At 40.3% G+C, this 26,523-nt stretch overlaps 1 protein-coding gene across 7 annotated transcripts in view; it reads left to right on the top strand.

Moving 5' to 3' along the window:
- fam49a (family with sequence similarity 49 member A) overlaps window positions 1-26,523 on the top strand; it is a 70,316-nt gene that overhangs the window by 9,162 nt on the left and 34,631 nt on the right. For all 7 annotated transcript variants that reach the window (XM_078794487.1, XM_078794489.1, XM_078794488.1 and 4 more), the window contains exons 3-5: window positions 1,481-1,536; window positions 24,112-24,241; window positions 25,558-25,593. The gene's annotated coding sequence lies outside the window, so the exon portion shown is untranslated. The remainder of the gene's footprint in view (window positions 1-1,480; window positions 1,537-24,111; window positions 24,242-25,557; window positions 25,594-26,523) is intronic.

The raw sequence follows: 26,523 nt of genomic DNA, 5'->3' as shown, positions 1-26,523 counted from the left end.
TTCATGCTCCCTCTCTTTCTCCACAACCATCAGTCATGAAACAGACAAGCGTGGAATTATTTTCACTATCACCGCTGTTAATGGAAAATTACCACAAACGTATATTCCCCCGCAGACAGATTCCACACTGTTCATCCTGGGGATTTAATACGACTTCATGCATTTTTGGAAGGTAAAAACTGGATTATGTTTATAGATAATATAGTTAGCATTAATCTCACTAGGCCATTCGTACCATGCTGGTATTTGTGTTTCACTTTCATTCCACTGTTACTTACTAATTACTTATTAGCCAACATTGTTAGATTATTTCCAATATAATTTCAATTACGATTGGCTGGGTGTACCTCACCTCTCGCCCAAAGTCAGCTGGGATAGGCTCCAGCTTTCACTCCCTTTTCTAGTCTGGAACTAATATTTTCCTGAAACTTAACAATAGTTCTACTGCTGCCACATAACACTGATAATGATATGAACTTACTGTATATGCTATGATATAAACTTACTGGGGGCTGCACGGTGTTTGAGTGGTTAGCGCGCAGACCTCACAGCTAGGAGACCAGGGTTCAATTCCACCCTCGGTCATCTCTGTGTGGACCTTTTTTGCAGTACATTTAGCGAGTGAAGATTGCTTTTATAGTTATTAGCCCATATTTCCACACAATAAGTAAGATATGGTAGAACCAGAGAGCAATAAATAAGTGTGGAGTGATTGTCTGATTGATTACAATCACAACAGAGTAGGCGTGTCCGGAGGCGGGCTGTGGGTGGGATAGAATTAAAACAGACTGTTTTGGAAAATCCAAGGAAATACAGCTGGAATAGGTGCAGATCCTGGAAGATCTAGAAAGCTTTATGTGCAGTTATTGTGTCGCTGCTTTAGAGGAGTCCACATCTCAATACAAAAGGGCCGAAAATGAGCGTTCCCTTTAAATGATCCCCTGCACATTCACGATTCGTAGACCAAAAATAGTTTACACCCAAGTCTCCAAGCTTGGTCTCCAAGCTCCAAAGAGCAGATTATTTTACCATTTTTACAGTCGTAGTATTTCCTCAGGAGGAACGTGTATCCAAGACAGAAAATACTGCGACATTCAGTCACATGGAGGCGGACAGTTTCCCATCAAACGTGCTCCGAGACACAATGAAACATTAATGGCGTGGATGCTGCTGTCTCCTGATGATGCACAGTTTCCAGGGCCTTGCAGAAAGCAATTGGATCGAGCACACAGGTGTCGGTGTACATTACAATGGTCAGCTTCGCTACGTGGTCACATGGTTCCATATGTCACCTGCGGGTTGTCAGAAATAATTGTTCTTGGGGGAATAAGTAAAATCCACCCCTGTGTTTTTTTTTATGGGGGTGGGCGGTGGAGATGTGGTTGCTATGATGCAGCCATCGTGCATATTGTTCATGTCTTTTTGTGTGTGTGTTAGATAATTGTCTAATTAGTTTAATCTTGTTTTATTCTGCCCTCAGGTATCAACCAATCATGTCCTTGCTTAATTGTATCATCCCGAGCTGTCTCTTCTTCTGTAAGTAGTCCCCGTCACGTTCTTGTCATTTAATGTTGTATCGTTGTGTTGCCTGTCGTGTTGCCGGTGGCATTTGCATGCCGTGTATTTGCTTGCCTTTTCACATTTGCTCATTATTAGCTCCGCTGACAATGTTCATGTGACAGTTACATTTTTATACTGGATAGCTTTGGCAAAATGCTAATCTGTCTATCCATTCACATATACTCATAATGGAGATATTTCTCTATTTTCATACAACATAATAGAATAGCGAGGCTGCGCGGCGGTCGAGTGGTTAGCGCGCAGACCTCACAGCTAGGAGACCAGAGTTCGATCCCACTCTCGCCCATCTCTGTGTGGAGTTTGCATGTTCCCTCCCCGTGCACGCGTGGGTTTTCTCCGGTTTCCTCCCACATTCCAAAAACATGCTAGGTTAATTAGCGACTCCAAATTGTCCATAGGTATGAATGTGAGTGTGAATGGTTGTTTGTCTATATGTGCCCTGTGATTGGCTGGCCACCAGTCCAGGGTGTACCCCGCCTCTCTGGGATAGGCTCCAGCACCCCTTGCGACCCTCGTGAGGATAAGCGGTAGAAAATGAATGAATGAATGAATAATTGAATAGGTAAGTGTTTACAGTATGTGTCTACCCCTGAAAATGGCTAAAAATACTACAATGGTAATATTAGCATGCTATAAACATTACCATGCTAACACCTAGCATGTCAGTGGTAAGTGTTTATATATGTGTGTTTACTCATGAAAATAGCCAATAGCAAACTTCAAAAATGCTAGTATGCTAACATTCTAATATGATAACGTTAGCATGTTAACACCATGATGCAGTGTTTGTGACATAAAAAGAAAACTGCCAAAAAAAAAGGTTTATTTGTATTTCTAAACATATTCATCTGCCAGCCTTGGATCCATTTTAAAATAATGTGGCAACAGGTACAGCCTGACCAGTGTTTGATCACAATAAATAAATGTGGGTGTTAGCAGACTTAATAGCTCCGTCTGATTCGGAGTACAGACAACATGAGTCTGTTTATCTCTGTGTCAGCACAGTCAGCATCCATCAAGGAAGATGATTGAACAGACGGCTCTTCCCATTCATCCATTCTCTATCATTAGGATGTGACACCCCCGAAAGACAGATAGACACTCGCACATTAACGAGATGACCTTGTGTATTTCCAGTAACACGGCCACAGCTTGGAAGTAGCCCTGAACCTTTATTACTCAAAGGCAGGAGGATCTCCAAAGAGTGTTAAATAAAACAAATTAAAATCATGAATGGTGATCATTAGCAATGAGTTAATTACTGTGAAAAAATCAATTCATCATTTAGACTCTCCAACAGGCTAATGTTGGCATATTTTACGAGAAACTTCATTAAGGAGAACCTCATCTGCCTTACGTGTGTCTTTTTTGGAAGTTATATGCACGTCCCTGCCTGATGAGATTTTAATGATCAGTAATCACATCGGAAATTGACTACGCGAGACCACACATGCAAAACACTGCGCAGGATGACGGTGAGTTCAAGTGTTTATCAGAGACGTGTCATGTTTACTCCGAAGACTGATTGGAGCTGTTTACCGTTCCTGGTAATCACCGTGGTCGGTTACAAATCAGCGCTAGTGCTGTTGCCGGTCCTGGTTGCTCTGCATAATGTGCAAATCAAAATGTATGCACTTTTTATTGCCGTATTCAGTGGGGACCAATAAAAGCTGTGAGTACAACGTGTCAATCAACAGATAAGGGCATGCGATTAATTAGCAAAGATTGCAGTTAGCGATAGTTCACTTCATACTAATCTAATTGTGCCAAAGCTTCCTTGTAATATGCTAACGATCACATTGGTGGGCGGGCTTAAACTGCATTAATAATTAGAGGTGGGCGATTTTGGTATCAGTTCTGTTGGATATTGTTACATCACTAGATTCAGATTCTATAGCACGGGTTGCACAACACTTAGATATGACTCATAGACAACAGGTGCATTGGTCTTGCTCACCCACAACACACAAGCTTAACTTTCACTTTCAGGGGAGTAAGGAGGAGTAGTGGTTCTACGCCTGGTTTCTACCCCTGGTCCTAAGGGTATGTTGGAGCCTATCCCAGCTGTCTTTGTGCGAGAGGCGGAGTACACACTGGACTGGTGGCCAGCCAATCACAGGGCACATATAGACAAACAACCATTCACACTCACATTCATACCTATGGACAATTTGGAGTGGCCAATTAACCTAGCATGTTTTTGGAATGTGGGAGGAAACCGGAGTACCCGGAGAAAACCCGCGCATGCACGGGGAGAACATGCAAACTCCACACAGAGATGACCGAGGGTGGAATTGAACCCCGGTCTCCTAGCTGTGAGGTTAACCACTCAACCGCCGTGCCGCCCTGGTCCAATCTTAATATTTACTAATAACAGTTCAGAATATGAACGGTTCTTCAGAATACGAATCATTCTTCAGAACACAAATGGGCCCTTCAGAACACGGACAGTTCTTCAGAACATTGTCGTTGTAGTTAGAGTTCCATTGCAAGTTCAACTTTGATTATTGCTTGCCCGATGAAAGAGCCTATTACTAAGCTAAAGTACCTCCTATTTTTCATATTGTGGGTCAGAGTTAATTGTCATGGTAAAGCATCGCCTGACAGTGCAGAACAAAAAAAGTCAAAATCACAGAGTCTCTATGAAAACAGGCAATTAAATCCAAAGTGGAGCCTTGGAAGTCACAATATTAGTAAAGGATGAGGAATGAAATCGACCCCTAATGACTCATTTTAGAATCCTGCAGAAAAAAACATGAGACATTTAAGGTACAGGCAAAAAAAAAGGTGAATTTTCACCAATGGTTTCCCTCTCTTTTGGCTTGCCATCGTGTTATACTGAACAAGATGAATTTCCATACATTGTATCCCAGCACTTCAGATTATCATGTAGGCTATTGTCATCTCTCGCTTCTGGTTCTCATTTCTGAATCAACCTGCTGCTGCTCGTTTTCATGTACATTTACGTTTCGCTCCGCGCCGAGCCGCCTTTGGCATGTGATGTGTCGTGCTCAATGAATATTAACGACCCCCTCCATTTTTCAGTACCGTAAAGGTAATTTTCATCCCCTACGCTAACATCCGCAGGCCTCCACCTCTATCTCACTGCCCACCCAAACCCCCATCACTGACGCATAAGCTATAAAATCTGAGCACTCGGTCGATGACACACAAGGGCATCTCGGCGAACACAAGGAATGGGGCATAAACGATCATATGTCAAGAATGTAAAACTAATTGTTTCATTATTAGGAAAAATTCTGTGAATTAAAATTAATCACTTAATTCATTAATTCAGTCGCCAATTAACCTAGCATGTTTTTGGAATGTGGGAGGAAACCGGAGTACCCGGAGAAATCCCGCACATGCACGGCGGGAACATGCAAACTCAACACAGAGATGGCCAAGGGTGGAATTGAACCCTAGTCTCCTAGCTGTGAGGTCTGCATGCTAACCACTCGACCACCGTGCAGCCTGATTTAAAATAATTTGGTAAAAATTATATGTTTTTCTCTTTTGCAGTTCATTACAAATGCTGCAATGGGGAGTGGATTAGGCGTCTCTTTGCCCAGGAACATTAAAGTTCTTATAAAGAGGCCAAATCAATACTCTGGACAGGTTTAATGTATCACAATGATGTTTAAAGAAAACAGGGCCATACCTCAGTGCAGCAGAATCATCTGCCAAATCCCTGTGCTTTAATTCACAGGCTGGTGGTTCTTAAAAAGTAATTGGTTTTCCTTTAATTAAGGGCTACCAGCCATTGTTATTCTTTACAATTGCTACTACTGCTACTGAGCTATTTGTTGAATGTGCTGAACTTAGACTCGGTTTACATTTTGTCTGACTAGCTTGATGTTGCGATACTGCAGTGTTTACTTTGCATTTTGACAGCCAGAATCGGTGTTTAAAAAAACAAAACAAAACTTTAACTATATTAGGAAAGCAGGAAGTGAACAAATGTAACAGTTACTGATTGTAAAAATACCAGATGGAGGGGTAGGATTTAATAAGCTTTGCTTCTTCCTACTCCTTTCGGACATGTGGAACTGTGAACTGATTATGTGATCAGCGCATGGAGCCAAGAGATTGAAATATTCCTTTCCATTAATATAATTGTTTTCGGAAAAGTCATTCGGAAAGATTCCATTAGGAAAGAAGAAAAACTCCTCACGGAAACGTGGCTACTGTTTAGAGCATAGAAAGCAAGGGTGACATTTCAATGAGTCCTACATTTGCAACTTTTCAGACTTAGGTGTGTTTAAAATGTTCTATTGTTGTTCTACAAGATGAATTTTTTGAGTTATCCCTGCTTTCACTTTTATGCCACTCCTGAATCTTGTGAACGGTCGAGTTGGAGAACTTCACAGGAAGATCTTCAGGATGATGTATGGCGGTAATCAATGCTGCATAGTGCCGTTTGTCCAAGGGGGGGCTCTTCAATTAAAACTGAGAAAGATCCGTTCATGCAAATATGTTCACAGCGAAGGTCCAAATCTCATTTTGCCATCAAACAGACTCGCTTAATAACAAATAATAATTTAATACATATTAGAGTACATCTTCTATTGAAGTTTCAGGGACATGAAGTTATTTTTACTACAACTTTTAGAAGACCACATATTTTATTATAAAAATTCAATGCAGTCAAGCCCCTGGTTACTTTTACACTGGCTTAGACCGCAATGAGTGCATGTGTGAATATGAATATGAATATAAATATTCATATAAGTGGTTTGCATTGGGCTTTCGTTCAGGAATTGGTGAATAAACATTGCCTAATTGAAACTGGAAACAAAGAACAGCAGTAAATGTGCTACTGTTTTGCCTGTCATAAAATATATAAGCATACTTAGTTATTCTGCATTGAATAAGAACCAGTCTATAACATTTGGATGTGCCAAAGTTGTGCCTTATAAAACGAATTTCCACCTTTAGACGAGGTCCTTTTTCCCCCAAATCACACATATCACACACAAAGTAATGTTTTTTTTTTTCCAACTGAGTCATCACTTTATAGATTTTTCCATTAAATACCTCTTTCAGTACTTCTCCTTTGGGTGCAGTAGCTTTGAGGCTAAAAACAACCCCCCAACCACCAAGAATATGTTCTCTGATTCAATTATATAACTCATTTAAATCAACTATATAAAAGTGCCAGCCACTGCTCAGTTCTTTTATGCGGTGCCTGGCTCATGTCTGCTCACAGCAATCGTCAACAAAAAAATAAAAAAGATGATTGTTTTAATTCCTCTGAATTGTGATGAACATAATTTCCAGTCATAGAATTTCAATTAGACTGAGTGAGATGTTCAGTATTCGCTAAATGTACTGCAAAAAAGGGGTAGTAAGGATAATTCATAATGCCGCCTCCAGAGAACATACTAACTCCTTATTTCTAAAATCGCAAATACTTAAACTTGCTGATATAGTTAATCTTCTAAAATATAAATAAGCTAAAGCTAATAAGCTAAAAATAATGCATAAGGCTAAAAATAACCAATTAGCTAAAACTGTCATCCAATACTTCTCTGCAAGAGAGGAGAAATATGATCTCAGGGAAGAAGTACATTTGAAACACTACGTTAAAAAGCCATAGCATTTCAGTATGTGGAATCAAACTATGGAATGGATTGAGTAAGGAAATCAAACAATGCATATTGACACTTACTATGGTACCCACTATGTCATTGGATGCTCATATCACCTCGTACTTTGGTACGTGACAAAAAATTTTAAAAAAAGAAAGAAAAAAAAAATATTAAAAAATATATATATTTCAAATTAACTATATTAAACTATATTAGGAAAGCAGGAAGTGAACAAATGTAACTGATTGTAAAAGTACCAGATGGAGCGGTAGGATTTAATAATGATGTCTGTTATAAGTAGAACATTTTGTCACATTGGCTGCATGTGCATGTGTGGGTGTGTTTGCTGGGATTACAAGTGTCCCTGAATGCAGCAACAACTTGTGTCCCAGGGGTTATGTGAATGCACCTTTTTTGAAAAAGCTGGAGCAGCACTGACAGCCATTTGGAATAATTCCATGATGATCATATTGTTTAAACTGTACGTGCACAACTGTGGTGCCCTGGTCTCAGTCCGTAGTAAACCTCATAGTCTTCCTCATTAGCAACGTCCACTATGGTGGCATGGGTTGCATAGCATGTAGCATTGCAGAAACAGTCCATACCCTGTGCAGTACATGGACCTCTCTTTCATCATGCTAATTCCGCAGCCTTTAGCTGCTCCTCATGTGGGAGGACCTCAAGCTCTGCATGACTGCACCGCTTCCAACACTTTGCGTTCCGGCTTCATTACGCATGCTGGGTGCAGGTAACTCATTTAGCAATCAGAACAACCTCCTGGGGCTGCCTGAGCTCAATATATGTTGCCTTATGGCAACTTGCAGGTAAAAACATTGTTCACACATCATTGCTTCGTTTGATGAGTGCAATATTGAGCCAAATGAATGCTGGTGATAGCTCAGAACATTTAGAATCTGGAGTGCCTTTTAATCGAAAACATGCTTGCAACTCAGAATATAATGTTTACAACTAGCTGGTTACCACAACTGCCTCATAGAGTTATGTATCTAAGCAATGGGAAGATGTTTTGGATTTTTTTTAATGGAGCTAGAGACCTACATCATGGTCACTGCTCCATTGTTTTGTCAACAAAGCACAGTTCCATAATATCGGATTCTCTAATAGTCATGCAATGACATCCAATGCTAATAACATTATTAGTACAGTACTAGGCGGCACGGCGGTCGAGTGATTAGCGTGCAGATCTCACAGCTAGGAGACCAGGGTTCAATTCCACCCTCGGCCATCTCCAAATTGTCCATAGGTATGAATGTGAGTGTGAATACTTGTTTGTCTATATGTGCCCTGTGATTGGCTGGCCACCAGTCCAGGGTGTACCCCGCCTCTCGCCCGAAGACAGCTGGGATAGGCACCAGCGACCCTCGTGAGGATAAGTGGGAGAAAATGAATGAATTAATTAATTTTAGAGCCCTCTAGACATGAAGTAGCACCCCTACAGTGAACTTTATACTCATATTACCCAATATAGTAGACATAATAAGAGAAAATAAGATGGTTTTACGCTGCATGGCGGACGAGTGATTAGCGCGAGGGCCTCACAGCTAGGAGACCCGAGTTCAATTCCACCCTCGGCCATCTCTGTATGGAGTTTGCATGTTCTCTCCGTGCATGCGTGGGTTTTCTCCGGGTACTACTAAACATACTAGGTTAATTCGCGACTCCAAATTGTCCATAGGTATGAATGTGAGTGTGAATGGTTGTTTGTCTATATGTGCCCTGTGATTGGCTGGCCACCAGTCCAGGGTGTATACCGAAACTGGTATAGCCCAAGAACAAAATATTATATTCAGTGTGCCATGAAATATCAGTCAAAATCATTACAAAATAGAATAGAAGAGGCTCAGCTTCTGATAAAGGTCTGGGACTCAATGAGTTAATATACTTTTGAAAAAATATGACAAAGTGAAGCAAAACAATTCAGCGCGTATTGGCAAGGGGTTACTGTAAACCGTATTTCAAGACAATAAACCCCTTCCTCTGTCTTTAAAGCAATAATACATCATTTTGTCTCAAGTTACCCCTCAAGTTTAACGTGTTATACAACACAGATACAATTATTTCTACTAAGTACTGCCTGTTCTCAGACTCACAAGTGGGAATTATTATTCTTCACGGAGAGCCACAGAGGGTTACAGGAATAATATGCAATCATCTCCTTTGTTTTTCACTCCCTGGACTAATGAATCAAAACTCTCACAGTGCAAATCAAATTAAGTCGCGTGTATTGCGGTGCTCATTTTAAAAAAAACTTTAACCAGAAGCTGCACTTTTAACATGTGTTGTCTTAACATCAACGTCGGAGATGAATATATTTCCCAACGTGATTGCCTAAAGCTTTTAAGGCAATTTATCCAAGCAGCAAACATCTATTTCAATTAGCTTAATCGACATTCCAAGTAATTACTTACTCTTGACATGAAAAAAGACTGTGTGTATACACGTGTTGCGTGTGTGTTAATATGCGTTTAGGGCAGGGGTGGGCAAATGTTTTGACTCGCGGGCCGCGTTGCTTTAACAAAATTTACGGGAGACCCGAGTTCAATTCCACCCTCGGCCATCTCTGTGTGGAGTTTGCATGTTCTCCCCGTGCATGCGTGGGTTTTCTCCGGGTACTCCGGTTTCCTCCCACATTCCAAAAACATGCTAGGTTAATTAGCGACTCCAAATTGTCCATAGGTATGAATGTGAGTGTGAATGGTTGTTTGTCTATATGTGCCCTGTGATTGGCTGGCCACCAGTCCAGGGTGTACCCCACCTCTCGCCCGAAGACAGCTGGGATAGGCTCCAGCACCCCACGCTCGTGAGCATAAGCGGTAGAAAATGAATGAATGAATTTTAGAGCCCTCTAGACATGAAGTAACACCCCTATAGTGAACTTTATACTCATATTACCCAATATAGTAGACATAATAAGAGAAAATAAGATGTGTTTATGCATGGCGGGGGAGTGATTAGCGCGAGGGCCTCACAGCTAGGAGACCCGAGTTCAATTCCACCCTCGGCCATCTCTGTATGGAGTTTGCATGTTCTCCCCGTGCATGCGTGGGTTTTCTCCGGGTACTCCGGTTTCCTCCCACATTCCAAAAACATGCTAGGTTAATTAGCGACTCCAAATTGTCCATAGGTATGAATGTGAGTGTGAATGGTTGTTTGTCTATATGTGCCCTGTGATTGGCTGGCCACCAGTCCAGGGTGTACCTGACAGCTGAGATAGGCTCCAGCATACCCCACGACCCTCGTGAGGATAAGCGGTAGAAAATGAATGAATGAATGAATAAACATGACGCACATTGACACACTGACATCACTGTGTTCCATATACGGTAGCATCCTTTCTTTTTCTTTGCAGCAAAGTGACTTTCCCTTTCTTTCAAAGATTAAAGATTAGAGATACTGCGACAGAGCTGGATTTGTCCACAGCGAGCTCAGCAGGTGATGACTTGCAGCATGCTGACTGTCTCAGCACGGGTCGGCATTAGGATTCAGCTAGCATGGCCGGTTGGTCGCCTGTGACTCACCTACTGCTTTGCTCATCCTCTGACTCGCTCATTCACCCACTCACTTCCTGCTGTACTGCTTAATTCACGTCTCTTGATGATTTCTTTTCCTCTTATTTTCCTCGGAACATCGAGATCACGAGCTGCACACTTCATTAGTTTTTAACTATCTTATCATCCATTTCTTTAATTAGCTCGTCTTGATCTTTATTCAAGGGGAAAGAAGTAATACTTCCACGTTAAATGAACAGCTTCAAAATCATTTAGTGGTACAGTGGCTTGTTAGGAGTTGAAGAGCTTCACTGTTAATGTCAGAGCGACCTCAATTACCTGCTTTAGTGCGCTTTCGGTGGGAGGTTGTGTTGCCAAGTGTTTATTTGTAGTGCTTGTACCAACTTTGAGCTAAAGCAGGGGTCTCAAACATGCGGCCCGCGGGCCAAATGTGGCCCGCAGGACACTAGTTTGAGGCCCCCGCCTTGATATGAAAGTTTAATGTTTGATATGGATGCTGCAGGGGGGCAATTTATTTGTGTGTTTGTTAGAAGGGGGGAGGGGCATGAAGTTGGGGTGTATCGCGATACTTCGTTCCGCGGTACTGTATCGCTATTGAAAAAGTATCATATGGATATTTGTAGGCATTTATCATAGACAGCCTATGATATAGACCAGGGGCCTCAAACACGCGGCTTGGCCTGCAGGACACTAGTTTGAGGCCCCCGCCTTGATATGAAAGTTTAATGTTAGTACGGCCCGTGCAAGTTTGATATGGATGCTGTATGGTATCATGTACCCAGAAAAAATTATTACGTTTGATTAATGTTCATGGTAAAGGTTAAATAACTGTTAATAGTTATCCTCCCTATCCGTGTGGAAGTGGTAAGTTTTTGGCTATTTAAGTTGAAAGGAAATAACTTGAAGGCTACCGTTTAGGTCGCTAGCTCTCTAGTTTGCGAGTTAGCATGTGTCTCAAGACCCTGCAGTTGCGCAATATGTTGTAAATAAAAAAAGTATAAATGTGACTATAGTCGTGTTTTGTCATGTCTACAGGGCTCTAATAATGCTTTGTTCATTTTAATCTGAAAAAAATAATTTGTCTACCCACCAACTATATGTGGTTTCTTAAGTTTTTATTATTTGCCGTTTTATTATTATTATTCCCCGCCTGTTAGCTTTGATATGCTCCAGCAGTACAACAAAAATATTGCTGCACGAACAAACGTATTTGCAGGGATAAATAGGACACGGGTAACAAGATCTCACAAGCAGATCAATACCGTTTCTATTTTGGTCTTGATAAAAGTCTGCTGGCATCATTCAGCATTGCCACAGACAAGACTTTAGCCCAGTTTGGCAGGAAAGAATCAATACGATCTAGATTCCAAAGTCAGTAAGAACAATCCAATTGTGCGTCATTTGTAATACACACGTTTACTTGCGCACGTGTTTACGGACGTACACAACCGGTTCTCATCTTTTATTGTAGCCCAGCCAGCAGCTTCCATCCCTGGGGAGAGTGTGGCCTCATGCAGGCCTTGTTAACCCTGCAATTGGGGCCCTGAGCCAGCTGCACAGGAATAAATAGAGCTGCAAATTCACCAGAACATGTTGTCCTGGAGGATTAAGCTCTGTCTATATGACTGTGTGTCTTTTTTTTAGGCACTCACGATCCCAAATTTTAGGACCAGTTGAAAAATGGCCAAAAATTACATTGTGTGCCTTTGGATCTTAATGGGGTTCTAAGTCAGGTGAGACTCATTCATTCATTCATTCATTCATTCATTTTCTACCACTTTTCCTTCACGAGGGTCGCGGGGGTGCTGGAGCCTATCCCAGCTGTCTTCGGGGCGAGAGGCGGGGTACACCCTGGACTGATGGCCTGCCAATCACAGGGCACATATAGACAAACAACCATTCACACTCACATTCATACCTATGGACAATTTGGAGTCGCTAATTAACCTAGCATGTTTTTGGAATGTGGGAGGAAACCGGAGTACCTGGAGAAAACCCACGCATGCACGGGGAGAACATGCAAACTTTACACAGTGATGGCTGAAGGTGGAATTGAACTCGGGTCTCTTAGCTATGAGGCCCTCGCGCTAATCACTCGTCCGCCATGCAGCGTAAAAAACATCTTATCTTCTCTTGTTATGTCGACTATATTGGGTAATATGAGTGTAAAGTTCACTATAGGGGTGTTACTTCATGTCTAGAGGGCTCTAAAATTAATTAATACTGGTGGCCAGCCAATCACAGGGCACATATAGACAAACAACCATTCACACTCACATTCATACCTATGATACCATGTTTTTGGAATGTGGGAGGAAACCGGAGTACCCGGAGCAAACAGGCAAACTCCACACAGAGATGGCCGAGTGTGGGATTGAACTCGGGTCTCCTAGCTGTGAGGTCTGCGCACCAACCACTCGTCCACCGTGCAGCCCCTCACACACTTATTAAATGTAAACCATGAAGGTTCATGAATGATGGCGCCAGTAGAAACACTTAAAGGTTATATACTGCAACAAATTCTCAGTATTTTCAAGATTTCAGTCAGAAAATGTCAATCAGTGCAAGGAGGGAATTGTGTTCGACCTTAGACAGTTCAGTTGACGTCATGTTTTTTTTTTTTTATTATTTTTGGGTTCTTCAGTCCATGTCTTGTTGCTGAAACCTTCACCTGCTGCCCTTGCGTGTTTTGTTGTCTGTCTCCCTTTTGTTTTCTTTCCTCTAAATGTTTCATTTACCCTTGCATGTAAATGCAGCATCCATCCATTTTATGCTTTAAACGAGGGGCGGCATATGTATTAATATTTAGTATGAAAACTCTATAAAATAACCCATGATATGCTTTTGTGGGAGTTGAAAGCATTTTTTCCCCCAACCTTGGCAGTGAAGCAATTATATGCGATGTGAATTTGGTTGCACAAAGTCTCCTCTTTGAGCAACTTTGTGACAGAACTGAAAGGCTGGGAGCAACACTGCAGTGCCTCTATGGAAGAAGATCCTCCCTCTTGTGTGTAACTAACTCCATTAATTCCGAGTGAGCAGTGCTGCCATTTGGAGTTCTCTCATAACAGCGGCCGTAATGTGGATCCACTTCACTGCATTTGGCTTTTAGTGCTCAGGCAACAGGAGCTCTTATATAAATGCAGCCTTTGCAGAGGGATGAGATGAGGATGAATGGATGGGAGGATGCGAGGCTATTATTACATTCATCCAACATGACCTGAAAAAGAAAGACTACAATTATTTTTTTGCTGACTCATTGCTTATGGAATAAGCCACAACAAAAGTCTGGAGACACTTTTCAATACTATTGAATGAGGAAGGGGCTGCACGGTGGTCGAGTGGTTAGCGCACGGACCTCACAGCTCGGAGACCCGAGTTCAATTCCACACTCGGCCATCTCTGTGTGGAGTTTGCACGTTCTCCCCGGCTTCCTGTCTCGGTAGCCTACTAGCACCGGCACATGTTTACAGCAATGTCTACGATATTGAGTAATTTGAACGTGAAAGGTGACTATAGGGGTGTTATTTCATTACTAGAGGGCTCTAAAAATGTTAAATAGTGTATTTAGAATGTGATAGTAAATAGGTTTTCTAGGCTCTAACTCTCGAAATACTGTATTCATTGATAAGGTATTGGGCTGCATGGCGGTCGAGCGGTTAACACGCATGCCTCACAGCAAGGAGACCTGTGTTCAATTCCACCCTCGGCCATCTCTGTGTGGAGTTTGCACGTTCTCCCCGGCTTCCTGTCTCAGTAGCCTACTAGCACCGGCACATGTTTACAGCAATGTCTACGATATTGAGTAATTTGAACGTGAAAGGTGACTATAGGGGTGTTATTTCATTACTAGAGGGCTCTAAAAATGTTAAATAGTGTATTAAGAATGTGATAGTAAATAGGTTTTCTAGGCTCTAACTCTCGAAATACTGTATTCATTGATAAGGTATTGGGCTGCATGGCGGACAAGCGGTTAACAGGCATGCCTCGCAGCAAGGAGACCTGTGTTCAATTCCACCCTCGGCCATCTCTGTGTGGAGTTTGCACGTTCTCCCCGGCTTCCTGTCTCAGTAGCCTACTAGCACCGGCACATGTTTACAGCAATGTCTACGATATTGAGTAATTTGAACGTGAAAGGTGACTATAGGGGTGTTATTTCATTACTAGAGGGCTCTAAAAATGTTAAATAGTGTATTTAGAATGTGATAGTAAATAGGTTTTCTAGGCTCTAACTCTCGAAATACTGTATTCATTGATAAGGTATTGGGCTGCATGGCGGTCGAGCGGTTAACACGCATGCCTCACGGCAAGGAGACCTGTGTTCAATTCCACCCTCGGCCATCTCTGTGTGGAGTTTGCATGTTCTCCCGGCTTCCTGTCTCAGTAGCCTACTAGCACCGGCACATGTTTACAGCAACACACACAAGTCTTTTTTTCCTCCAACGATGTTGAGTAATTTCAACGTGAAAGGAGACTATAGGGGTGTTATTTCATTACTAGAGGGCTCTAATAATTTTTATTAAATAGTGTATTTAGGAGGTCATAAATAGGTTTCCCAGGCTCTAACTCCCAAAATATTGTATTCATTGATAAGGTGGACGAGTGGTTAGCACACAGACCTCACAGGGGGTGCTGGAGCCTATCCCAGCTGTCTTCGGGCGAGAGGTGAGGTACACCCTGGACTGGTCGCCAGTCAATCAGAGCGATATTTATTTATATGTCCTATGTAAATGATCTATTAAAATACAGTATTATATTCTTAAATAACTATTTCTTAGTTGTATAATCTTTGTCAAAGTAGAATATTTGACGCAACTCAGAGGTCTGTGCGGGTGTACCCAATGTTGTGGTTGAGACCTCCAAACTATAATAGAATTTGCCTTCAGCTGAACATAACTTTCTTTTCACGAGGCTGTAAAAGCAGCGAGTCAGACTGTGACTCACTTTATAGCATCCTAATGATTGTATGACTAAGTTCCATAAAACGCAATGTGCCTTCTCTCTGGCGGGCGTTCTCCGATAGCATCAGGTGTCACGGCGCCATTTCTGATCCCTGCAGAGAAGGAACGCAGTGGTAGGAACACGCTTGGGACATCTGCGTTCTGTAGTATTTCCTGCAATGGTAATACTACATTGACATGAATGCCTGAAAAATAATAACATTTTATAGATCATTAGCACACCTCATAGCTAGGAGACCTGAGTTCAATTCCACCCTCGGCCATCTCTGTGTGGAGTTTGCATGTTCTCCCCGTGCATGCGTGTGTTTTCTCCGGGTACTCCGGTTTCCTCCCACATTCCAAAAACATGCTAGGTTAATTAGCGACTCCAAATTGTCCATAGGTATGAATGTGAGTGTGAATGGTTGTTTGTCTATATGTGCCCTGTGATTGGCTGGCCACCAGTCCAGGGTGTACCCCGCCTCTCGCCCTGAAGACAGCTGGGATAGGCTCCAGCACCCCCCACAACCCTCGTGAGGATAAGTGGTAGAAAATGAATGAATGTTTTCAGGCGAGAGACTGGTGGCCAGCCAATCACAGGGGCACATATAGACAAACAACCATTCACACTCACATTCATACTTATGGACAATTTGGAGTCGCCGATTAACCTAGCATGTTTTTGGAATGTGGGCGGAAACCCGGAGAAAACCCACGCATGCAAAAAGGCCGAGGATGGAATTGAACCCTGGTCTCCTAGCTGTGAGGCCCGCATGCTAACCACTTGTCCACCGTGCAGCCCACTCTATTCAATTTGCAAGTCACAATTACACAAAATGTACTCCTGATAGTTTGAGCATGTGTTCAGCCAAAGATAAGGGTACAAATTATATGTTTTTTTTTTTGTGCTGTTTGATCACTGTCCCTTGTGCATGGTAAATACACACGACACAGCAGAGCCTGCACACAATGAAGTAAATGTACACGGACAGGACAATGACAGACACGCTGCACAGCAGAGGAGAAAAAGGCGAGGCGGGCTTTGAATTATTGAGCCCAGCCTGATAAAAATAGGCATTCAAAAGATACTTAATTAAATATTCAAAGCCCATATCTAAAAGAGTCTATGGCTGAGAGTTGAGAGAATGAGAAGAAACACCCTCAAGGAAGAATACAACTCACATTCAAATGAAATCTATGACCACAGTCCTTGGGTAAAGTTCACGTTTTGTATAATAAGCACTGTGGTTTTTCAGGTCATCACTTTTAAATGAACCAAATTAAATATTTGCAGAAACTCTGCTCTTTAGATGCAAATTCAGTGCAAAAGGCTTTTTTTCTTTTTTTTTTTTTAAACATGAAGGAAGCAAATTTGACCTTCATGGTTACATAGTGATTACATTTAAATGTGGGGTTTTTAACTCGGAATGACTTCCTGGAGCTTCTCTTGGATTTGATCTTTGAAATTAAATTCTTATCAGTTTTATTCCGGACCCCTTTTGCAACCTCAGCTTCAGGCAGATTGCTACCAGAAAAAAAAACACCTCAGAAAGACTTCCTACAAGTGTACGTTTTACATGATAAACATCAATAAGATACATAGATTTATTGTTTATTACAAAAAAATCCCCATTTGTGCAATAACCAGGCCATAATAATAATAATAATACTACTGTAGGCCGCATGGTGGTCGAGTGGTTTGCCTGTTGGCCACACAGTTAGGAGATGGGGAAGACCTGGGTTCGATTTTGTACTCTGATTTCCTCCCAAATTGTCCATAGGTATGAATGTGAGTGTGAATGGTTGTTTGCTGGCACCAGCATACTCTGCTCGGGCAGAAGACATTGAAGATCTTTCCAAGATCGTCTCACTCAAGTAGCAGTACCACCATTTTTTTTTTATCAGGTGTCAGATCCGTAAGCTACAAGGCTCCGGACTGGTCGCTCTATGTTGGCTTTGGTTTGGCTCCAGGGCCCCTCAGCTCCACATCCACATTATCTTGACCTTTATGGCCTATGGCTCAGGAGCCGGTGTAGCTATTCTCTTCTGCACACCCCTTGAGGCGCTCAGCCTGGCTTCCTCTGGGAACTCATACAGAAGGCTCCTTCTATGTGGATACTAAATTAGTTCAAGTCGTAACTGCTTTGCATGTATATTAGCTTACAAGTCTTTCTGCATGCTCCATAGGGTACTGTGTATTGTTATTTTTGGTCGCACCGTGAGCAAGATTGCGGAGACGTTATTACCAAGTACACTGGTGAATAACTAATGTTCCGTTTGGTTGAGTGTGCCCTGCATAGGTTGTGTTCAGAGTCAATATATTGTATTTTCCTCCTGAAACGCTAGCTGACGTCAGGGCCGTTTGCTCTGCTTGAGGGCTGTGATGGTGACCTCGCTATGTAACTTTGCTTTAAACATGGCTTTGCTGCACAGTTAATCCCGTAAGAGAGCAGAAACCTTGGCTCGTGAACACTTTATTGACTTTATTTAACAGCACTTTGGCTTCCATGCATGATGAAAATAAGTCGGTAATAATCTGTATTTGGTACTTTAAAACGTATAGAAAGTATTGATGTTGTAGAAAGTGGGTTTCGAATAGAGGATAAGGGAATCTCAGAGACACCAATTCCTGACAACAATACCTAATACAGACGGGCTTATCTGCACTCCCTGTATGCCTACAAGTAAGCGGGTCTTATTACAGCGCAGCTGCAAAAAGCACCCTTCCTTTCCCTGCCTGGTCTTTTATACATTCGAGGATGGGACCTTCATCTAAGATCCGTGCATTCTGATGCTAGTACAAAGATTCAGTGATAGCTCTTTAATCCAATGCATGTTCATTCATTTTTACATTTTTAAATACACTTGGCTGTGCATGGAACAGCGTGTCCGTCCCTTTAACCTCAAGCTGTCATAGCGACATCATTAGTAGAAAGAAAATAAGCTATCTTAAAATAAGTCATCTTTTGCAGTTCAATGCCACTTTGGTGCATCTTTGGGGGGGGGGGGGTAACTCTACAGAAATGCAAGCTTCTTTACTTCACTCATACAGGAATTGGTAGTTACTTTTCCTATAACACAGATGCAAGTTTGAATCCACGCTGATACATGTCTGTGTGGAGTTTTTATGTTCCCCCCTGCGTGGGTTTTCTCTAGATACTCCATCTTCTTCCTACACACCGAAAACATGCATGTTAGGTTCAATGTGCAACTTTGACCCCATGTTGGAATGTTGTTGCTCAGCCATAATGAGGAAGGTAACAATAGTCCAACACATTTTTCTAAATTAATACGAATGACTAGGATTTCAAACATTTTGTCAACATAAGGGGTCGATCATGTATCTTGATGCCTGAACCAGGACTTGATTAATTGATCAACGTGTTGACAAAAAGGACAAATTTCTTATATAAATGAATTTTTTGCGTCTCAAAATGTTTGTCGACATAAGCGGTCAAACATGTATGTTGATGTAAGCAGGCATATTTGAGTAAGAACAACACAGTGGATTGGGACTTGATGACTTGGTCAACATGTCAGCATAAACAGACACATTTTTCATAAAAATGGCCCCTTTGGTGCTCCAATTTTTTGTCACCATAAGCGGTTGACCATGTATGTGAACACCTGGATGAGGACTTAATGAGATGGTAAACATTTTGACATAAACTGGCCCATTTTTCATAGAAATGACCCCTTTGGTGCACAATTTTTTTGTCAACATAAGCGGTTAACGATGTATGTGAACGCCTGGATGAAGACTTAATGAGGATGGTAAAATTTTGACATGAACTGGCCCATTTTTCATACAAATTACCCTTTTGGTGCTCAAATTTTTTTGTCAACATAAGTGGTTGACCATGTATGCCAACACCTGAATGAGGATGGTAAAATTTTGACATAAACATGCCCGTTTTTCATAGAAATTACCCTTTTAGTGCTCTAATTTTTTTGTCAACATAAGCGGTTGACCATGTATCTCAACGCCTGGATGAGGACTTAATGAAATAACAGTAAACAGTTTGACATAAACTGGCCCATTTGTCATAGGAATGTCTCCAGTTTAGTCTAAAAACTTTTGTCAACATAAGCGGTCAACCATGTATGTCGACATTAGCAGGCATGTTTTACCAAATAAGAAGAAAGATAATAAAATAACAGTTGATGAGTTGGCCAACATGTCAACATAAACAGGCATATTTGTGATAGAAATGACTCTTTTGGGTCTTAAAAGTTATGTCAACATAAGTGGTTGACCATGTATGTCAACGCCTGGATGAGGACTTCATGAGATGGTAAACATTTTGACATAAACTGGCCCATTTTTCATAGAAATGGCTCCTTTGGTGCTCTAATTTTTTTGTCAACATAAGCGGGTGACCATGTATGTCAACGCCTGGATGAGGACTTAATGAGATTGTAAACATTTTGACATAAACTGGCCATTTATCATAGAAATCGCTCCACTTTAGTCTAAAAAAAATTGTCAACATAAGCGGTCAACCATGTATGTCGACATTAGCAGGCACGTTTTACCAAATAAGAAGAAAGATAATAAAATAACAGTTGAAGAGTTGGCCAACATGTCAACATAAACAGGCATATTTGTGATAGAAATGACTCTTTTGGGTCTTAAAAGTTTTGTCAACATAAGTGGTTGACCATGTATGCCAACACCTGAATGAGGATGGTAAACTTTTGACATAAACATGCCCGTTTTTCATAGAAATTAACCTTTTGGTGCTCAAATTTTTTTGTCAACATAAGCGGTTGACCATGTATCTCAACGCCTGGATGAGGACTTAATGAGATGGTAAACATTTTGACATAAACTGGCCCATTTGTCACAGAAATGTCTCCAGTTTAGTCTAAAAACTTTTGTCAACATAAGCGGTCAACCATGTAGCAGGCACGTTTTACCAAATAAGAAGAAAGATAATAAAGTAACAGTTGAAGAGTTGGCCAACATGTCAACATAAACAGGCATATTTGTGATAGAAATGACTCTTTTGGGTCTTAAAAGTTTTGTCAACATAAGTGGTTGACCATGTACGTCGACGACAGGACAGTCTTACTGGAATGTAAAAAAAAAAAAATAATACATGCCAAAAGATAAAGATAGGAACGCAAGGGTAAAGGAAAAGTCAAAGATGGAAAAGAAAGAAGAAATGGACAAAGCGGGAATGATTGAAGGGAAAGTTCTAAATAAAGGAGGTGAAAGAGGCAGGTGGAGGAGGAGAGACGGCCTGCTTGTGTGTGTGTGTGGGTGGGTGTGGGTTTGCCGGGGGTGGGCTCACCCTGCAGATCTTGTCTGGAGGGGAAATTGCATTGCTAAGGATTTATTGCTTCAAGTGTAATTGGGCTCAAGCAGCGGCAGGAGAGAAAATCCATGGAGGTCTTCCTCGCCAAGGGAAGCAGGTTGTTGATGCACTGGGACTCCTTCCCTTCCTCATGTCGCTCTCGCTCAAGCAGAGAAAGAGGCGAATAAAAATATCAGCTGATTTTAGCTATGCTTAGCAGCTCACTTCAGTGTTATTTACAGTATATAAAGCTATACAATTACTGTATGTATGTAATATAAATTATATATATAATTATGGAGAGAAATTACATTATCAACTAATATACAGTAAATAAAATTAATAATAAAATTAATCAATTAATAATTACTTTTTTAAAATATATTTATATTATATATATATATAAATTTAATAAACACTGTGAAAAAAAATATTTTTTTATTTTTACTATGTATAAAAATTATTATTATTAATTATTATTTATAGACACAATCAACAAATATTTTCTCATACAAAATAAATACAATTAATAATAAATTAATCAATTAATAATTAAATTTTTTAAATATATTTATATTATATATATATATAAATTTAATAAACACTGTGAAAAAATAATAACATTTTTTTATTTTTACTATGTATAAAAATTATTATTATTATTAATTACTGTTTATAGACACAATCAGGCGTGCGCGCCAACAACTCGTCTGTTTTGCAGCCCCACTTCCGTGTTGTGGACAGTATATTAAAGCCATAGAATTACTGTATGTATATAATATAAATTATATATATAATTATCTATAGAAATTACATTATTTATAAACTAATTAACAATAAATAATAATAATAAAATTAATTATTAATTAAATTTTTAAAACAATATATTTATATTATTTATATATATATTAATTTAATAAGGAACTGTGGCAAAAATAATTACATATTTGTGTATTTTTTATTTTTACTTTAAATAAAATATATGTAATTTACATATATTTATATATTTACATACATACATATTTTTGTTTGTTTTGTTCAGCTTTTTCCTGATTATGGATCCACATAGTTACAATATGTCAGAAATTTAATTAAAATTAATGCATGCACCTTTCATCACAATGCCATAGGGTAAAATGTATTTTTTGTGTATACGTTTCTAATATTGTATCTCTTCATATACGTACGTATACTGTCTATACTCTACATATAACCAGTAGTGGAAACAGCTCTCTATGTGATCCAAAGTACTTATAAGTAGTCATTCATAATGCATTTGATGGGTTTCTGGTGCAACAGTTTCTTGTATGCGAAGCCGCCACTGCAGTGAAGATTCTCCCTGACATGCAGCAGCACTTTCCACACTGCAGAACAGAACGGGCTCTGGCTCTGCATACCAATCAGTGAGGTTGTGGGGGGGGGGGGGGGGGTGGAGGATGCACACCACGAAGAGAGGAAGAGAGGATGCAAGGCATTGAAAATCAGATATAGAAGGGAAGATGGACGGAGGAAGAGAAAAGCATCCCTTCCTCTTCCCATCATCCTCTTCTCTGTGCGGGTTCACCCACCCACCGCTCTACAGTTCATGTAAAGGGATTCTCCATCACAGGCTTTCCCTGTGTGTGTGTGTGTGTGTGAGGGGGGAGGTGGCAGGGGGGGCGCAGAGGAGGGGCGATGGTAGTCAGGTGGCGGCGGCTGCTTTGTCTTGATAACGGAAGCGAGCGCTTCTAAAAATGGAAGAGCCCATTGATTGAAGTCCAGTGAGTGTGTCTGATGTGGCGGGGTGGGGAGACGGGGGAGGTTAGGGGGGGGGGGCGCTCAGGGACCGGGAAAGCTCATTGACAGCCGAGCTGGAATAACCATTTGCTTAATTCACTTTTCTCAGCTATCCGTGGAGTGAGAACTAGCATGAATGTGGATACCGAAGTTATTTTAAAAATGCATTTTTAAACCGAGTCTTGGCGGCACGGTAGTCGAGTGGTTAGCGCGTAGACCTCACAGCTAGGAGACCCGAGTTCAAGTCCACCCTCGGCCATCTCTGTGTGGAGTTTGCATGTTCTCCCCATGCATGCGTGGGTTTTCTCCGGGTACTCCGGTTTCCTCCCACATTCCAAAAACATGCTAGGTTAATTGGCGACTCCAAATTGTCCATAGGTATGAATGTGAGTGTGAATGGTTGTTTGTCTATGATTGGGTTTTTTACATTAGAGCCCTCTAGGCATGAAATAACACCCCTATACTCACTTTTACACTCCTATTACCCAATATAGTAGACATAGTCAGAGAAAATAAGACATCACACAGCTGCACAGTGGTCGAGTGGTTAGCCAGAGTTCGATTCCACCCTCGGCCATCTCTGTGTGGAGTTTGCATGTTCTCCCCGTGCATGCGTGGGTTTTCTCCGGGTACTCCGTTTTCCTCCCACATTCCAAAAACATGCTAGGTTCATTAGCGACTCCAAATTGTCCATAGGTATGAATGTGAGTGTGAATGGTTGTTTGTCTATATGTGCCCAGTGATTGGCTGGCCACCAGTCCAGGGTGTACCGCGCCTCTCGCCTCGAAGACAGCTGGGATAGGCTCCAGCAACCCCCGCCACCCTCATGAGGATAAGCAGTAGAAAATGAATGAATGAATCAATTAATTAATTTTAGAGCCCTCTAGACATGAAGTAACACCCCTATAGTGAACTTTATACTCATATTACCCAATATAGTAGACATAATAAGAGAAAATAAGATGTTTTTACGCTGCATGGAAGACGAGTGATTAGCGTGAGGGCCTCACAGCTAGGAGACCCGAGTTCAATTCCACCCTCGGCCATCTCTGTGTGGAGTTTGCATGTTCTCCCCCCTGCGTGCGTGGGTTTTCTCCGGGTACTCTGTTTTCCTCCCACATTCCAAAAACATGCTAGGTTCATTAGCGACTCCAAATTGTCCATAGGTATGAATGTGAGTGTGAATGGTTGTTTGTCTATATGTGCCCTGTGATTGGCTGGCCACCAGTCCAGGGTGTACCCCGCCTCTCGCCTCGAAGACAGCTGGGATAGGCTCCAGCAACCCCCGCCACCCTCATGAGGATAAGCGGTAGAAAATGAATGAATGAATGATAAAAACTGTATTAGGTTAAAAACTGCCCCCCCGGTATAACAAAAGTGTTCTTATGTGCAGACCAAGATGGATGCTGACATTTGACGACCAGGAGTTTTTCATGCTCGGAAAGACAAGCAGAGTAATCATTCATGGGTAAACCGTCTGGACGGGCTTGCAGATATTCATCTTCATCATCTGGAAAGAGAAGGTGGATGCACGTCCGTCATGCTTAGCCATGCTAAGCCTCTCTCCGCCATTTCTGTCCAAAATCTTGAACCTACCAGATGAGAGGTTACTTAGATATACCTCCTATCAAAATGTAACAACACCGAGATAAGAATTCATATGAGTTATACAAATGTCTAATGTTTGATATTTCTTTGGTAAGATTAAGCTGGGAGAGGACACAGATTGTATTGTAGTGTTATTAAATATACAAAAACATATTATTTGCTCAGTCGCCACCCCCATTCCCCATCAAGTACACGTCCATTGCTTTCACATCTCAGAGATAGTTTTATTCAACGGATTATATTTAGTTATTTATTTTTGTTACAATTACAATACATTTATGTCATTCGTGGCACATTCTAAAAAAAAAAAAGACATTTGAATAAATTAATAAAGCAAAACCAAAATGGGGATTTTTAAAAATATTTTCTTATTGACATTCAGCATATAAAAAAATAATAATATTACATTAAAATAAATTAGTAAAGCAAAACAGAGAATGGGGATTTTTTAAATTATTTTTTATTGACAATCCACACATTCTAAAAAACACATTAAAATAAATATTACATTTAAATAAATTAATAAAGCAAAAAAGAGAATGGGTTTTTTTTTTATAAATATTTTTTATTGACAACCAGCACATTTAAAAAAAAAAATATATATATTGCATTTAAATAAATTAATAAAGCAAAAGCTCTAAAAAAAATTTTTTAGTGACTATCAGCACAGTCTAAAAAAATCAACAAATTAAATATTGCAGATAAATAAATTAATAAAGCATCGGCAGGAATGGGGGAATTTTTTTATAATTTTTATTGGCACTAAAAAAATAACAAAAATCTAAAAGAAACAGTCAAATTGGAAAGCATTAAAAAAAAGTAGTATGAGGTCACATTTTTTTAGAATTTGAGAAACAACTCAATTTTTTTTAGCATGTGCCAATAAAAAAAATAAAAATAAAAATTACAAATAACAAAAAATAATAATAATAATAATAATAATAATAATAATAACAAAAAAAATAACAAAATGTTTTTTTAAGTTGTAATTTAATGAGAATCGAGCAAAAACAAATAATAAAGTTGTAGTTTTTGAGAAGTTAGGTTAGGAAAAAAGTTATAATTTTACGAGAATAAAGTCAGAATATTCAGAGTAAAAAAAAAAATAACTCTTGAGAAGAAAGTTGAAATATTTGCACATTTTAGAAAAAAAACATGTCTTCCTGAAGTCTAACATGTGATATATAATATAACATGTGATATGTGACCCTTGCATCCTTTCATTTTTCAGTATGTGGCCCTTTGTGGAAAAAGTTTGGACACCCTGGTATGTATGTGTACTAGTAGTACTTTGTACTTTGAATACCCGCCCCCCAAAAAAAACATTTTGGCACTAAATTTGCAAACATGTTATTGGTATAATTTATTGGTCGTGTTCAGCTGCTTAAATTAGTGCCTTTTTGCATTTTTACACAATGAAAACGTCTCATAGGTCAAAATCATCAAAAAAAATATGTTTTATCATAAGCCATTCACAGCTGCTGCTTCTCTCAGGACCTTGATTTACACTCATGTTGTGCCTCATCTTTATTCATGCCTCGCATTCAGCGCCCCCCAGCGCAGCCATTCTTCCGGATTTAACCTTGAGAGCATGTGGAGACATTTTCCCTGTGAAAATATACCGTGGATCAGCCGCTGAAGTATCTGATAAAAGCAAATAATAATAGTAATAGGGTGAACGTGGTGAGGGGTGGTTGCTTGGGGGGGGGCGACCGCTTCAAGAGGCGGTTGCTGAAGGTGCCCTTTGTTGTCTGTCTTGTACTTGAAAACAACCTGAGAGAAACCACTCTGGTGTCTACGTACATTATGACTTCTAATACTCTGATCAAGCCTGGAATATGTCTGACGCCAACCGTAACTGGAAGCTACGCAGGTACAATAATATTTTATGGAAATGTATAACCCGCAAGGCATGCTGGGCATCTTCCTGTGGTGTAAGTGGCCGTGCATGCTGCTCATAAATTAGTGCAAAATAGTATTTTTTGCAAATCTCAAATCATGCAAAAAGTCTAGAAAAATATATATTTTTTGCCAAATCATGCTACCGAGATATTTAAAATATAAATCTTGAATTTATAATAATGACTTATAATATAATATAATATATAATAATAATACCTTATAATAATACCTATAATAATAATATAGTATAGTATAGTATAGTATAGTATAGAATAGTATAGTATAACATAACATA

The sequence above is a fragment of the Doryrhamphus excisus genome, linkage group LG11, assembly GCF_037039965.1.
Source record: "Doryrhamphus excisus strain RoL-2023G ecotype Guam linkage group LG11, RoL_Dexc_Guam_v1.1, whole genome shotgun sequence".
NCBI classification, from domain to species: Eukaryota; Metazoa; Chordata; class Actinopteri; order Syngnathiformes; family Syngnathidae; genus Doryrhamphus; species Doryrhamphus excisus.
The sequence above is the reverse complement of the archived record's forward strand: the minus strand, read 5'-3'. Positions and strand labels throughout refer to the sequence as shown.